Raw genomic sequence first — 13,482 nt, 5'->3', positions numbered from 1 at the left:
TGGGGTGCTGCAGGGTACCATATTGTTCCCCCATGCTGTTTAACATCTATATGAAGCCCTTGGGAGCAGTCATCAGGAGATTTGGGGCGAGGTGTCAGCAGTACACTGATGATATCCAGCTCTATTTCTCCATAACATCTGAATTAGGAGATGCTGTGCAAGCCCAGGACCACTGCCTGGACTCAGTGGTGGGCTGGATGAGGGCCAATAAACTGAGTTGGAATCCTAGCAAGACGAAGACACTGTGGATTGGTGGTTCCCAAGTTTGGATAATTGGTCAGTTGCCTGCTTTGATTGGGGTCATACTCCCTGTGAAAGAACAGGTCCGTAGTCTGGGATTGCTCCTGGATCCATCTTTGTCACTAGAGGCTCAGGTGACCTCTGTGGCTAGGAGTGCCTTTTACCAGCTTTGGCTGATAAGACAGCTGCGGCGGTTTCTGGACCAGGATAGCCTGACCACTGTTGTCCACACACTGGTAACCTCCAGGCTGGATTACTGTAATGTGTTCTATGTGGGGCTGCCTTTGAGGTTGGTCTGGAAGCTGCAGCTGGTGCAAAATGCAGCGGCGAGACTGCAGGGTATCACCAACATGTTACCCCGCTGCTGAAAGAATTGCACTGGCTGCCCATTTGCTACTGGGCCAAGTTCAAGGTTCTAGTTTTGGTGTACAAAGCCCTATACAGCTTGGGACCAGGATACCTGAAAGACCGTCTTACCCCTTATATACCCAGTTGATCACTGCGCTCTGCAGATGAGGGCCTCCTGCAGATACCATCTTATCAGGAGGTTCGTTCTGCACAACATAGGAAATGGACCTATGTGTGGCGGCACCTACCTTGTGAAATTCTCTCCCCTTAAATATTAGGCAGGCGCCATCTCTGCTATCTTTTCGGCGCCTTTTGAAGACTTTCCTTTTTCAACAAGACTTTTAATTTGAGACCTATCCCAGTCTGCGTCTGTGTTAGAATTGCTTTTAATATGTTTTCTTTAATAATATATTTTTAACCCTTTCTTTAAAAATATATATATTTTTTAAAGCTTTTTTAAAAAATGTTTTTAACGTTGTTTTGTTTTAATGTACTTTAAGGTCTTTTTATGATGTTTTAAATTGTTTTTAGCATTTCTGTTTGCCACTCTGGGCTCCTGCTGGGAGGAAGGGTGGGATATAAATCAAATAATAAATAAATAAAATAATAAAAAAGAGTCTCTGAGCAGCAGTTCACTAAAACACAGTCTGTAGCATACTCAATACAAACATTTTAAGTCTGTATGTGTACATGCATAATACACACATTGCATTGGATATGATATGTGGAAAGTAACATTTTTAAAAGCAAATAGAAAAAGTCACTACCAACCAGAGGCAAATGACAAGGCACATACTAGTAGTAAGACATCTGACAGATAGAATGCCAACAGATGAAGCTTTCCCCATAATTGCATTCCCATACTAGAAAAGGTTTAACCTGTTGAATTTCTGCCTGCCACACAGCTGTTAAAGTCACAAGGACCCTGCTTTCCCCCATCTCTAAACCATGCAAAGAATTCAAGTTGTATGAGTTGTAAACCAGATATGCTATTGTAGATCTTTCAGCAATTGATCTTAGACTGGAAATACTACTCAGTGCAAGACCAGGTGTGGTATTTCAGGTGGTTGGAGTGGGGTAGGGGGCTATTAAGAACTTTTCAGCCTCATAGAAACATCAACATTTCTGTTCTGATTTCATCATTGGAAAAGCTGTAAGTTCTGCTGCTCTCCAGCTCAAGCTTTACATTTCAGCAGAATTTGGAACTCAGAGCTGCAAAAGAGAAGCCTGCATTTGACAAACATCCAGGTGAGCCTTCACTCCTATAATTGCTCTAGCAGAATAGGTTCTCCTCAGCGCCATTTTTCAACTACATTTTTTGTCATTTCAGGAGTGGAAGAATGTCAGATTCCTAATAAGTGGAAAGAAGTAGTCAGTAAAGGAAGAACAAAATCTCATCAGGAGTTCAGTGTCGAGAGGTGCTCCATTGTGTCAGTGCATAATAAGCAGTGAATGTAAGTGGAAATTTAAACCTTACCATGATTTTTAAATAATACTTTAAGTAGCTGAAGACTTAATTTAGGAAATTAATAGTTTAGCAACTATGAAGTGACTCAGGAAAGAAAAAAGCCTTTTTCCAACATATTTTCATACAGAATTAAATGTGCTCACAGTGTGCATTTAATTTCCCAATGCTATGTCTTATTGACATTTTGTTTCATTCCAAGCTGTATAGCTTCTTGATTATACTAACACATGTGGGGAACACAAAATTTTTTTGTGGAAATCTAACTCTCTTCTCCACCTAACTCTCTCCTCCTCAAATATTTTTTTTTTGCATTCAAAATGATTATTTTTAAAACATCTTCACACTTGTGTTACATTCATTGTTATTTCAGTTGGTTGCCAAGCTAGATATTCACTACATATGATGCATACAACTATGTTTTCTCTTTCTTACTTAATTAAAAGCATGTGGGGGGAGGAAGGCAGCACATGAGGAGAGGAGGTTAATCTCTTCCCTCCCTAGCACAATCAGAATAACCCTCCCAACAGCATTGATGGGGCCTTCCCCCCCTTAAGTTCTTAGCTGCACATGCAGGTGAGAGGAAATGCATTCTGACTGTTCTGGAGAGGAAAGAGGTAACCAGAGTGGGGAACCTTTGTGGCCTGATGGGTCAGATATTTATGCCCACCCAACCTACAGGTTAGTTTTTGACAGTAGGATAGAATGAGCTGAGGTCAGTAAGGATTGCTAAAAGCAACAAAAAAGTTTTCTTCAGGTACATCCAAAGTAAAAGACAGAGAAAAGAAATGGTGGTACAGCTACTGAATGAGGATGGCAAAATGATAACAGATGACAAAGAAAAGGCAGAAGTGCTCAATTCCTACTTTGGCTCAGTCTTCTCCCAAAAGAGGGTCTATGACCCTCCTGGGAAACATGAAGTTGAAGGCACAGGATTGCAGCTTAAAATTGATAGACAAATGGCTAACGAATACTTAATCACTTTGAATGAGTTCAAAACTGCAAGTCTGATGAACTGCATTCTAGAGTATTGAAGGAATTGGCTGAAGAACTCTCGGAACCACTGTCTATTATCTTTGCAAATCATAGAGGTTGGGTGAAGTCCCGGATGACTGAAGGGGGGGCTAATGTTCCCTTCTTCAAAAAGGGCAAAAAGGAGGAACCTGGGAACTATAGACCAGTCAGCCTGACATCAATCCCTGGGAAAATTCTGGAGCAGATTATAAAGTGGTCAATCTGTAAGCACCTTGAAAACAAATGCAGTGATTACTAGAAACCAACATGGATTTGTCAAGGACAAATCCTACCAGACTAATCTTATTTCGTTTTTTGATTGGATAACAGCCCTGGTAGATTGTGGGAATGCTGTGAATATATCTCAACTTCAACGAAGCATTTGACAAAGTGCCCCATGATATTCTGATTAGCAATCTAGCTAAATGTGGGGTGGATGCAACAACTTTCAGGTGGATCCATGGTTGGCTACAGAATCATACTTAAAGAGTGCTTATCAGTGGTTCCTTCTCAAACTGTGGGGATGTAACAAGCGGGGTACTGCAGGGCTCGGGCCTGGGCCCAGTGCTCTTCAACATTTTTATTAATGACTTGGATGAGGAGGTGCAGGGGATGCTTATCATATTTGCAGATGATACAAAACTGGGTGGGATAGTTATACCCTGGAGCATAGAAACAAAATTCAAAGTGATCTTGATAGGCTGGAGCATTGGGCTGAAAACAACAGAATATAATTTAATAGGGATAAGTTCAAAATTCTACACCTAGGAAAAAGAAACCAAATGCACAGTTATAAGATGGCGGATACTTAGCTCAGCAATACTACATGCAAGAAGCATCTTGGGAATTGTTGTTGATTATAAGCTGAATATGAGTCAACAATGCAATGTGGCTGCAAAAAAAGGCAAATACTATTTTAGACTGCATTAATAGAAGTATAATTCCAAATTGCATGAAGTACTAGTTTCCCTCTATTCTGGACAACTCACTTTCAGAAGGATGCAGACAAACTGGAACAGGTTCAGAGGAGGGCAACAAAGAGCTATCAGAGGACTGGAAACAAAGCCCTGTGAGGAGAGACTGAAAGAACTGGGCATGTTTAGTCTTGAGAAAAGAAGACTGAGGGGGGATATGATAGCACTCTTCAAGTACATGAAAGGTTGTCACAAAGAGAAGGGGCAGGATCTCATCTCAATTGTCCCAGAGTGCAGGACTTGGAATAATGGGCTGAAGTTACAGGAAGCCGGATTTTGGCTGCACATCAGGTAAAAAAATCCTAACTGTAAGAGTGGTATGACAATGAAACCAATGACCTAGGTAGGTGGTGGGCTCTTCAACACCAGAGTCGTTCAAGAGGCAGCAGGACAATCATCTGTCTGGTATGCTTTAAGTTGAATTACTGCATTGAGCAGGAGGTTGGACTTGATGGCCTTATAAGACCCTTTCAACTATACTATTCTATGATTCTATGATCCCGCCCACCTGTCAAAGTTGACCTGTGGAGGGGGGCAGATTTGCTTTGACAGTACATTCCCTGCAGGAAAAATGCTGGTGGAGCAGGACTCGGCAAGATTGAACTCATCAGCTGATAAACAGAGGGTTCAATTCTTCTCTGCAAGGGTCTGCTTTGCCAGCACCTTCCCAATGGAGAACACACTGGCAAAGCAGCACCCGTCAGGATTGACCTTTCTGTTCATCAGCTGATGAGCAGACGGGGTTAAATCCTGCTGCTTTGGCTCCACATTAGTTCCTTGTGGGAAACTGGTGGGCCCAGCCAACACAGAATTGAACCTTACCCATCAGCTGATGTCACCAGTGATGTCAGCTGATTAACAGGTGGGTGTGGTTTGGGGGAAATGGCCTCACAGGCCAAATTGGATGCCCTGGCAGGTCAAGACTGGCCCATGCGCTAGAGGTCCCCCATCCTAGTAATGTGGATTGCCCCTTAAGCCTATAGGTAAGAAGAAAGCTAGAAATATTGCTGCATTCTATATATCTAATGAATATTTATTTATTTATTTATTTATTAAATTTGTATACCGCCCCATAGCCGAAGCTCTCTGAGCGGTTTACAATAACTAAAAACAAATACAATTTAAAATACATCTTTTAAAAATAATCTTAAACAATATAAAAATATCTCTTTTGGTCCTCAGTTTTATTCCAATATAGGAATCAGCCACTACACATAAATAAATTAATAGTGTCACCAATTAGAAGGCATTATTTTTCTAGATAATAAAATAAAATAATTTTCTTCCACCTATAACCATCCAAACCCTGTACACATCTGCAGGCTAAGGCAAGAAATGTGTCTATTCCAAATATTATGTATTTGTTACAATAGATCAGTAAGAAATCTTAGTTTCTGAAGCAGGATCTACCTTTCACTTAATCAAATAAAGGATACACTTAGCTTGAACGTAATGATAAATATTATATTCAAGAAAATATGTATAGTATATTACTCAATATTTAGAGGGTTACGTAAACAAACTCTATCCTTCTAGATGCCTGTGAAACTCCTTTTCCAATCTACTAAATGGCTGACTGCCATTATTATATTGAGAATCCCCTGTCCAATTCCTTCCTGTGTGTGGTATAGGAGCAAGAGGTATACAGGCATACCCCGCTTTAACATATGGAATGGAACTGGAGCATGTATGTAAAGTGAAAATGTACTTAAATTGAAGCAATTATCTATGCATGTACTGCACTGCAATCGCCACTAGATGGCAGCGGCATCATGCCACTAAGTGTCCGTTATTGCGAAGCGCGTACATTAAAGTGGGGTATGGTGGAGTATGGAGCATGTACTTTATAGCAAGGCGATTTCAAGTGAAGCGACTTTAAGCGGGGTATGCCTGTATTGACTAGAATGTCTCATGTATGGATTATAAATAAGTAAAATTGATTCCATCATATTATGGGACTCAGTCCCAGGGGTGCCAATAGGTTTTGGCCCAGTACTGTATGTAGATTGGCCTTCATTCTTTCCCAGTCCCTACCTCCTGGCAATCTATGGGCAAGAACTGCTGCTTATGTACATATATTACCAATATGAACAGTTAATTAATCCACAGTTTTGATTTAAGATGTGTTTATTTAACATCTTAACCTACCTTTCAGAGTTCCTGCTCTCACAAGGCATTTTACAAGTTATAAATAGTTTTAAAAAATCATAATATACAACTATTAAATAACATTTAAAAATAAAATAACATTAAAAAGATAGGAGCAACTAAAACTTGTGCAGCTTGACTAACCCAACTCTCAGTCTAACCTACCTCACAGGTTTCTTATAAAATGGGAAGGGAGGAGCCATGAAGAAAAGTGAGGTGTAAATATATGTCATACTCACAAGCCATGCAGGGGGGGAAACACGTACAAAGGCACCCCCTCCTACTGATTTAACAGCAACATTCCACAGCTATTACCTGGTGCTGCTCACAGCTCTGATTTCATTCATTAGCTAAAAACCTGAAAGGGCAGGGATTGGAACTGCTGGCTACTTCATTTCGCAGAAGTAGGAGGTCACATTTTGGCGCAAGGGGGGAGGTCACATTTTGGTGTATAACATTTGTTCCAGAGCACTTAGAAACTTGCTTTTTTTAAAAAAAAGGAAAAAAAGAAAGCCGATAGTCTGGGCCCCCTGATGGCTCTGGGCCCAATAGAAATGGACCATTTCTACCTGTTTCTCTGTGGCCCTGCTCAGTCCTTATATGAAGGGCCCAAGGAGGGCTGGCTCCAGGTTTCTGTGGGCCCATGGGCAAAGGCTATTGGGGGGGCTTGCCCTATTGCTTTCCTCCTCAAACCACACTCCTCCTCCCTCTTGGCCTCACCCTTTTTAAGTAAAACAAGACCCAAACAGAAAGACTGGGGTGACAGAGGAATCAGACAGGAGAGAGAAGGAATGTCAAAGCTCTGCCTGTAAGTTCATCAGCGCATTCCTGCCATGGCTCTGGAGTCCCTGCTACTTGCCCTGCAGCAGACCACACCATGCAAGGAAGCCTCCTCTTCCTCATTTGCTCCTTCATGATCCAGCCCTGCTTGGAACTGTTGCCACTGCTCTTTCCTTCTGCCCTTCTCCTGGAGGACATTTAAGGGGTTAATACTACAGAAATTAGGAGGCAACTAGCCTAAGCACTGAATAGACAGTTGCCAAGTTGAGACCCTCTGGGCTCAGCTTTTCAACTCCATGGTATTAACCTGTCAATTTCCCCTCCACTCTCATGAACCAGATAAAAAGAGAAGCTAGTGGGGAAAAATACTTCCTGTCCATTGGAATAGGATAGGGTTGCCAACAAGCAGCAGATCTCATTCCGCTGGGCCCAGTGAGGGCCCCCTCTGCATTCTTGGGCCCTCGGCCAGTGCCCCACCTGGGCCACTGCTGGCGCTGAGCCTGGCAGTAAGAAACGTATCTAATGATATCTGTGTCCAGGAGTGGCTGGTCCAGTGCTGTGGAGCTACCCTCCTAGTATTGGTGTTGCTGCCGCTTTCCTGGACTGCAGTGCTGAGGCACGCCCATGGCAAGGTTGTGTCTTTGTGGGAGTATAGGATTGGTCTCCTGGGCAGCTCCAACCTTGCCATCTCCCTGACCTGCCCGCCCCTCATCCAGGCAGAAAGACATCGGTGGCAGGAGGATGGCTCCATGACACCATTGCACCACACTACCCACTCCTCTTTAGAAATGGACTCAAAACAGATATGGTTGACATGTGACTTCTAATGTGGGCAAGAAAGCAGAAGTGCAGAAGAAGGATTAATTTCCTAAAGTGGCCATTAGGGTTAGGTTTTCCATCTGTTAGGTGCTGCCACTTAGTCTCTGTTTCTGTGGTCTTACAATGAAGTGTGAATTCCTTTTCATTCCTTCATATTCTTTTTTAGGCAATGATGTACATTCTGTTGTTATCTTTCCTGACTCAATGGGAACATACATCATATAATGAAATTCTTATTTAGAACTTGCTTTTCACTATTCTCTGTGGGGTGCTTTTGAAATATATTTGCATAACATTGCTGATATCTGTACAAGGACATTAATGAGATCCAAGGTTAATGGCCTTCTGCTTTCAGCTCAGACCATCAGCCAGCTTTTTTCTCAGGTGGATGTTCAGCAGTTGAACTTCACCTTTACATTCACGCAGAATTACAAAAACAGGGACAAGAACCTTTCACGTGATATAAAGAAAACAACACTGACATTCGCAAAGCGATGGCACTATAGTGGATTACAGAGCAATAAGTTCCTGTTTGTGATTTCTTGGCTCTGGGCAATTTACTGCAGGTGGCTGCCATGAAGCAGTTCCAGGAAGACACCTAAGAATGTCTGGCAGGGCCGGCTCCAGGAATGTGGGGGCCCTTGGGCATTAGCCTGCCCCAGGCCCCTCTGCTTCTCTTCCGCGATCCCATGGATCGCAAGATGAGCTTCCGAACTGCCCATCATCCCCAGTGCTTCACCTACCTTTCTCTGCTGTTCACGCAGGGTTGCCATCAATAAAGATGGCGGCTGAGGTTTCCGTAAGGGACTGAAGCCTTTGCCGCCATCTTGGTTGATGGCATGCAGCGTGCACGGGGAATGGTGGGCGGTTCGGAACCTTGTCTTGCGATCCATGGGATCATGGAAGGGGAGTGGAGGGCCCCTCAGGGGCCCCCAGGGGCTCCTAGAGCTGCAGGGCCCTTGGGCCAGTGCCCAACCTGGCCGCCCTTTGGAACCGACCCTGATGTCTGGCCTAATCCATCATAGATTTAGGAATGCTTAAGCCCATTAAAATCCATTTTTTCTTTTGCCCTAATTGCATTTTTGGTTTGGGTAGGAAACAGGGTTTAACTTTTATTATGCTTTAGATCCTTTCCCTTGTTGATTGATAAGATTATTGTTTGAATTTCAGTAGGCTGGACTTGGCTTTCTCTCACTTCGTCAATATTTAAAGGCAAGCATGTCATTACTTATTTAGGATTCATAATATTAATCTGCATTCTAAGGTAGGGAAAATCAATGTATTCCATCATTGCTTTCCTCTTTATTTTTATGCTTAAATTGAAGTGTCAGGGGTAATTATATACTTTCTCTACAATTTTTAGAAAAGTTGAATTCAATTTTAAATTCAAAGCTTTCTTCTCTCTCTCCTTTCTTTCCCATTGCAGTGTATAAAGAATAGAATGAGGGCCAGTTTGTATGACTGAAAACAGAACATCCTGAAAATCAAAGAAATCCTTGTGCAAAGTTTCCTCCCTTCTGCTATCCAAGCAACTTTATTTACTGCTAAGGCAGTCGCTCTCTCTCTCTCCTAAAACATTTCCAAAGGAAGATATAATCTCGATTTTGAGTTTACCACTGAAAAGGCTACTGCATCTCTCTTTATATACTGTAAAATAAAATGTAAAATGTAAAATGTGCTTAATGTTCTTATTTTGTTGTTTTTTACTGAGGCACCAAGCCAGCTCTAGTCCTTTATAAATAGAAAGGTGATCCATTCATTATCCATGTTCTATTTACAGGACTGATTTTGTAAGGATGGTAACTCAGTTTTCTAACCTAGCAATGTGTCATTGTACCCCAGCCATTGCTTTATGAGATTTCCCTGTAATTGGCTTTGAAATTTAACCTCTGTAGTTTTGGCAAGTCTCAACATTACAGCAGGAGAGAAGAGAGAAAATGAAAGAATGAGGAGGAAGGGAGAATAAATATCATGCCTCTAACAGTCATTAGATAAGGGCTTTATCTGACAGAGATTGCTATGTGAGAAATTGAAACATTGGCATGCTGGTAATATGAATCTCCACTTATTATTAACGCAGATATTCTTGTTAAGAAAATCATGTTCTTGGTAACATTTATATGCAGCAACTTTTCCTGTGATGAAATTTAGTCAAATTGTTACACAAGGGGTTCGTTTTCACCTGGTGGGAGCCAATTCACCAGACGGGAGACCAGCATTGATCCAAATCACCTTTATTGATTATCACAAGCTTTTGCAAAAGGAGACTGACCCTCGACTCACGCCTGAAGGTTCAAGTCTGGCGCATGGTTACACAGGCATAGGTTATATAGGTTTCTTAACACACTCCTTGCTCCCCCTTCCCATCGACCGTACTTCCCATTTCTCTGCCATAGAATTGCATTGAGCCACCGCCCTTTGGCTGCTTGCCAACTGTGTACGTGTTGTCCGCTCGCACTCCTCCCTCCTTGTGCCTTCGGTGCTTTCCACATACCCTGGGTGACTTTGCATCACAAGATGTTCTTGCTTCTGCATAAGTCCCCTTGTGGCTGTGTCAGCTGCTTCTTCCTGTTGCTACACATCAGAGCGGTCCTATTGACTCATAATGGTCAGGCGATGCCTGTGCAATGTGTTTCACCCTTGTTGTTTCCAACTGCCTGCCTATGGAAAGGGGAAGTAACTGAGGCCAGTGCTAGGGGTTTTTCTGCTGCATACTTTTAAGCAAGCATAAAAATTTCACCTTATATCTCCTCTTGATTTGTTTTATATTCACCCCACCCCCGGTATTCCACGTTGATTAATTTTATTCTCACTCCCTTCTTGTATCACAAAATGATGGCCAAGAATGGTGCACAATTGCCAGATCTACTGTGGAGTTCTCTCCTTCAAATAATCCTTTATATATTTAAGATGGGGGGCATAGAAAGTGTTTAGGGGTAGAGAGAGACAAACAAAAGTGCATGCCTGCTAAAACTGACATGACATGACCCACATTGTTGGATGATAACCACAGATATTACAGATATGACAGAGGGGAGGAAGAGAAAGATTGTTATCCCCCACCCCAATGTTTCAGATCACATTCCTCAAGAGCATCATATTTCTGGCTAATTCACTCATTCTACTAAGGGCATGAATATATATATATTTAAAAGTAAATTAATCAGCCTTAGAGCAAAACCAATCATGATATTGTGATAATTATTGTGAAATATGCAAAAGATAACCACAAAATATAAAAAACTCATTTTGCATGTTATTAATCTGTACCCCACTTTCTCTCTGAGTGGGCCCAAAAGGCGGCTAAAATGATAAATGATCGATTATGAACACTTGATTTCCGTTGATAATGTATGCAAATAAGGGACATTCTGATCTTAGACCTCCAAGACTACAAAGGTCATTTTGGAGTGGCTTATGCTCATATGACCTACTGCATAATTTCACTCTTGACTTTCACATGTATGCACAATTTATTTTTAAAACCACTACATATGTACAATGTTTCTAGTTTGAAATGTTGATATCTCTGTCTCCATATAGCTAGAGATACATACATTCAAAGGAAGGCTTTTGAAATTGACTGTGAATCTTCTTCCCTGACATCTCTTGGACTCTCTTTACTGAAATCTGCAGTGGTGCCCTCATATTTGTCCCATATGTTTGATAAGGGCATATAGACTCAGTCTGTAGAAAAGTACGTGCTATGTGTCTTCCTTTCTGTATCAAACTGATAAAGCTTATCTAGCACGCTTAGATGCTGTTGCAACTGATTTTAATGATGTTTAAATTAATTATTTTATGGTCTCTATTATATATGCTACCCACATTGGGATCCTGCAGGATGAGAAACAGTTTATAAATGTAAATAATAAATAAATGTCTGTGATTTGTGGAAGAACATTTGTCTTATTTTCTTTCTCACTTCACAGCATTTTATGATATCAAAGACACTTGATTTCCCCCATAGGTAGTTTTTAATTGCCAACTACTTAATGCGATTTGTATATTTTTAAAAAACTAACTCATATTTTGGAATATTTCCAAATAGCAGAATAGGCCATTGTGTGTGTGTGTGTGTGTGTGTGTGTGTGTGTATGCATGTGATATATGCATATGCTGTAACTGTAAATAACTGTCAGCCACTGACAATGGTTGTCTCTCATACAGCTTGGCCAAATTTATCATCGCTGGCAAATGGTGTTCAAGAGGAGCACATTTCAAAAATGAGATTGCGGGGAGCAAAATGTAAAAGGCTGAAATGGAGATGCTTGTCATATGTTGTTAATTACTCTTTGCTTCTCCAAATGATGATAATGTATCTATGTATGCATTTTGATTGATTGTAGGGGTATTGTTACTGGGCTTAGTTTTTCTTAGAAGACAGAGCACTTTGTTTTTCCTGTCTTTGTAATACTTACTTTATTTAGAAATATTTTTCTTTTTTTATTAAATTGATATACTGTCCTTCTTCTCAAAGAAGCTGAGGATGGCAATAAACAATTGGAGGAAACTGGAAACAAATAGGTACTACTTCAGTAGACAGCAATCCAATCAAACCTGCTTTAGAAGCCCAGGGATCCCAGCTTCAGCCAGTTCCAGCTAGAAATTCTTTGCATAGTATCTTTTTCTCTCCATCTCATTCTCTCTAAATTTTGCAGAAGTGCCTCTAAACTGTTTCTTTGACCCTTTTTCTTAGCTGGGGGATGTTATCTTCTCCAAACTCTGATGGTATTATATTCTAAAGATTGGAAAGGAATTCCTGGCTATCAGGAGACGATCTACTGTCTTTCTCCAGCTGATGAAACCTCAGCTCATTATCCAGCACTATTAGGAATCCATCAGCCTCCCCAGGATGGTCTCCCCAGCATCCATAACACTATATGCATAAAGAAGTGTTCTTGCATCAGTTGCATGGTGTGAATATTTCATTTTCCTAGAGACAATACATACATACATAAAATGATAAAAGAAAAAAATTCCATTTGTCTTATTATTCACACAAACAAGAACAGTGCCAATAGCTAAAAATTATAATAATGTAATACAGGCATACCCCGCTTTAACATACGCAATGGGACCGGAGTGTGTATGTAAAGTGAAAATGTACTTAAAGTGAAGCAATTATTTATGCATGTACTGCACAGCAATCTCCACTAGATGGCAGCAACATCATGTCATTAAGTGTCTGTAATTGCGTAGCATGTGTATGTTAAGCAGGGTTATGGTGGCGTATGGAGCATGTATGTTATAGCGAGGCAATGTTAAGTGAAGCAACGTTAAGCGGGGTATGCCTGTAATCACCTCTGCTGTGGCCTGTTGAAGCAATAAAGGACAGTTGGCAAAGATGATTGTAGAATAAAGTGTAGAACTCATCTGAAATACATACGCACAAATGTAAATAATGTGTATAATACAGAGAGAGATAATCTAAGGGGTGGAATTATGTCAATGATTTGTTGTTTGCATAAGAGCCTTTATATGCTATATGCTGTGGATCAATTATAACAAGTAATTAAAACAAAAATAAAAACATTCTGGATAGGAGAACAAGCGGGAGTAATATTAGCCTTGAATGAATTTGGAGGAAGAATCAAAATTCAACAACTTCAAACAGTGAGAGAAGCAATAAAGAGGATGTGAAATAAACTTAGAAGGTCTTTAATATTTGGAATCTCACCTTTGATGCTTTTT

General features: G+C 40.9%; 1 long non-coding RNA gene across 2 annotated transcripts; it reads left to right on the top strand.

Annotated features, from left to right (window-relative positions):
* The first annotated feature begins 1,579 nt into the window (after positions 1–1,579).
* Positions 1,580–9,466, top strand: LOC133377064 (uncharacterized). 2 transcript variants are annotated; one of them, XR_009760611.1, is made up of 3 exons: positions 1,580–1,836; positions 1,919–2,042; positions 9,215–9,466. It is a non-coding gene; the product is annotated as an uncharacterized LOC133377064 (long non-coding RNA). The 2 variants fall into 2 exon arrangements; XR_009760607.1 differs by lacking the exon at positions 1,580–1,836 and having other exon boundaries at positions 1,849–2,042.
* Positions 9,467–13,482: the final 4,016 nt, after the last annotated feature.

This window comes from Rhineura floridana, chromosome 1, assembly GCF_030035675.1.
Source record: "Rhineura floridana isolate rRhiFlo1 chromosome 1, rRhiFlo1.hap2, whole genome shotgun sequence".
In the NCBI taxonomy this organism is placed as follows: Eukaryota; Metazoa; Chordata; class Lepidosauria; order Squamata; family Rhineuridae; genus Rhineura; species Rhineura floridana.
Note: the sequence above shows the minus strand (reverse complement) of the source record. Positions and strands in the feature narration are given on the sequence as shown.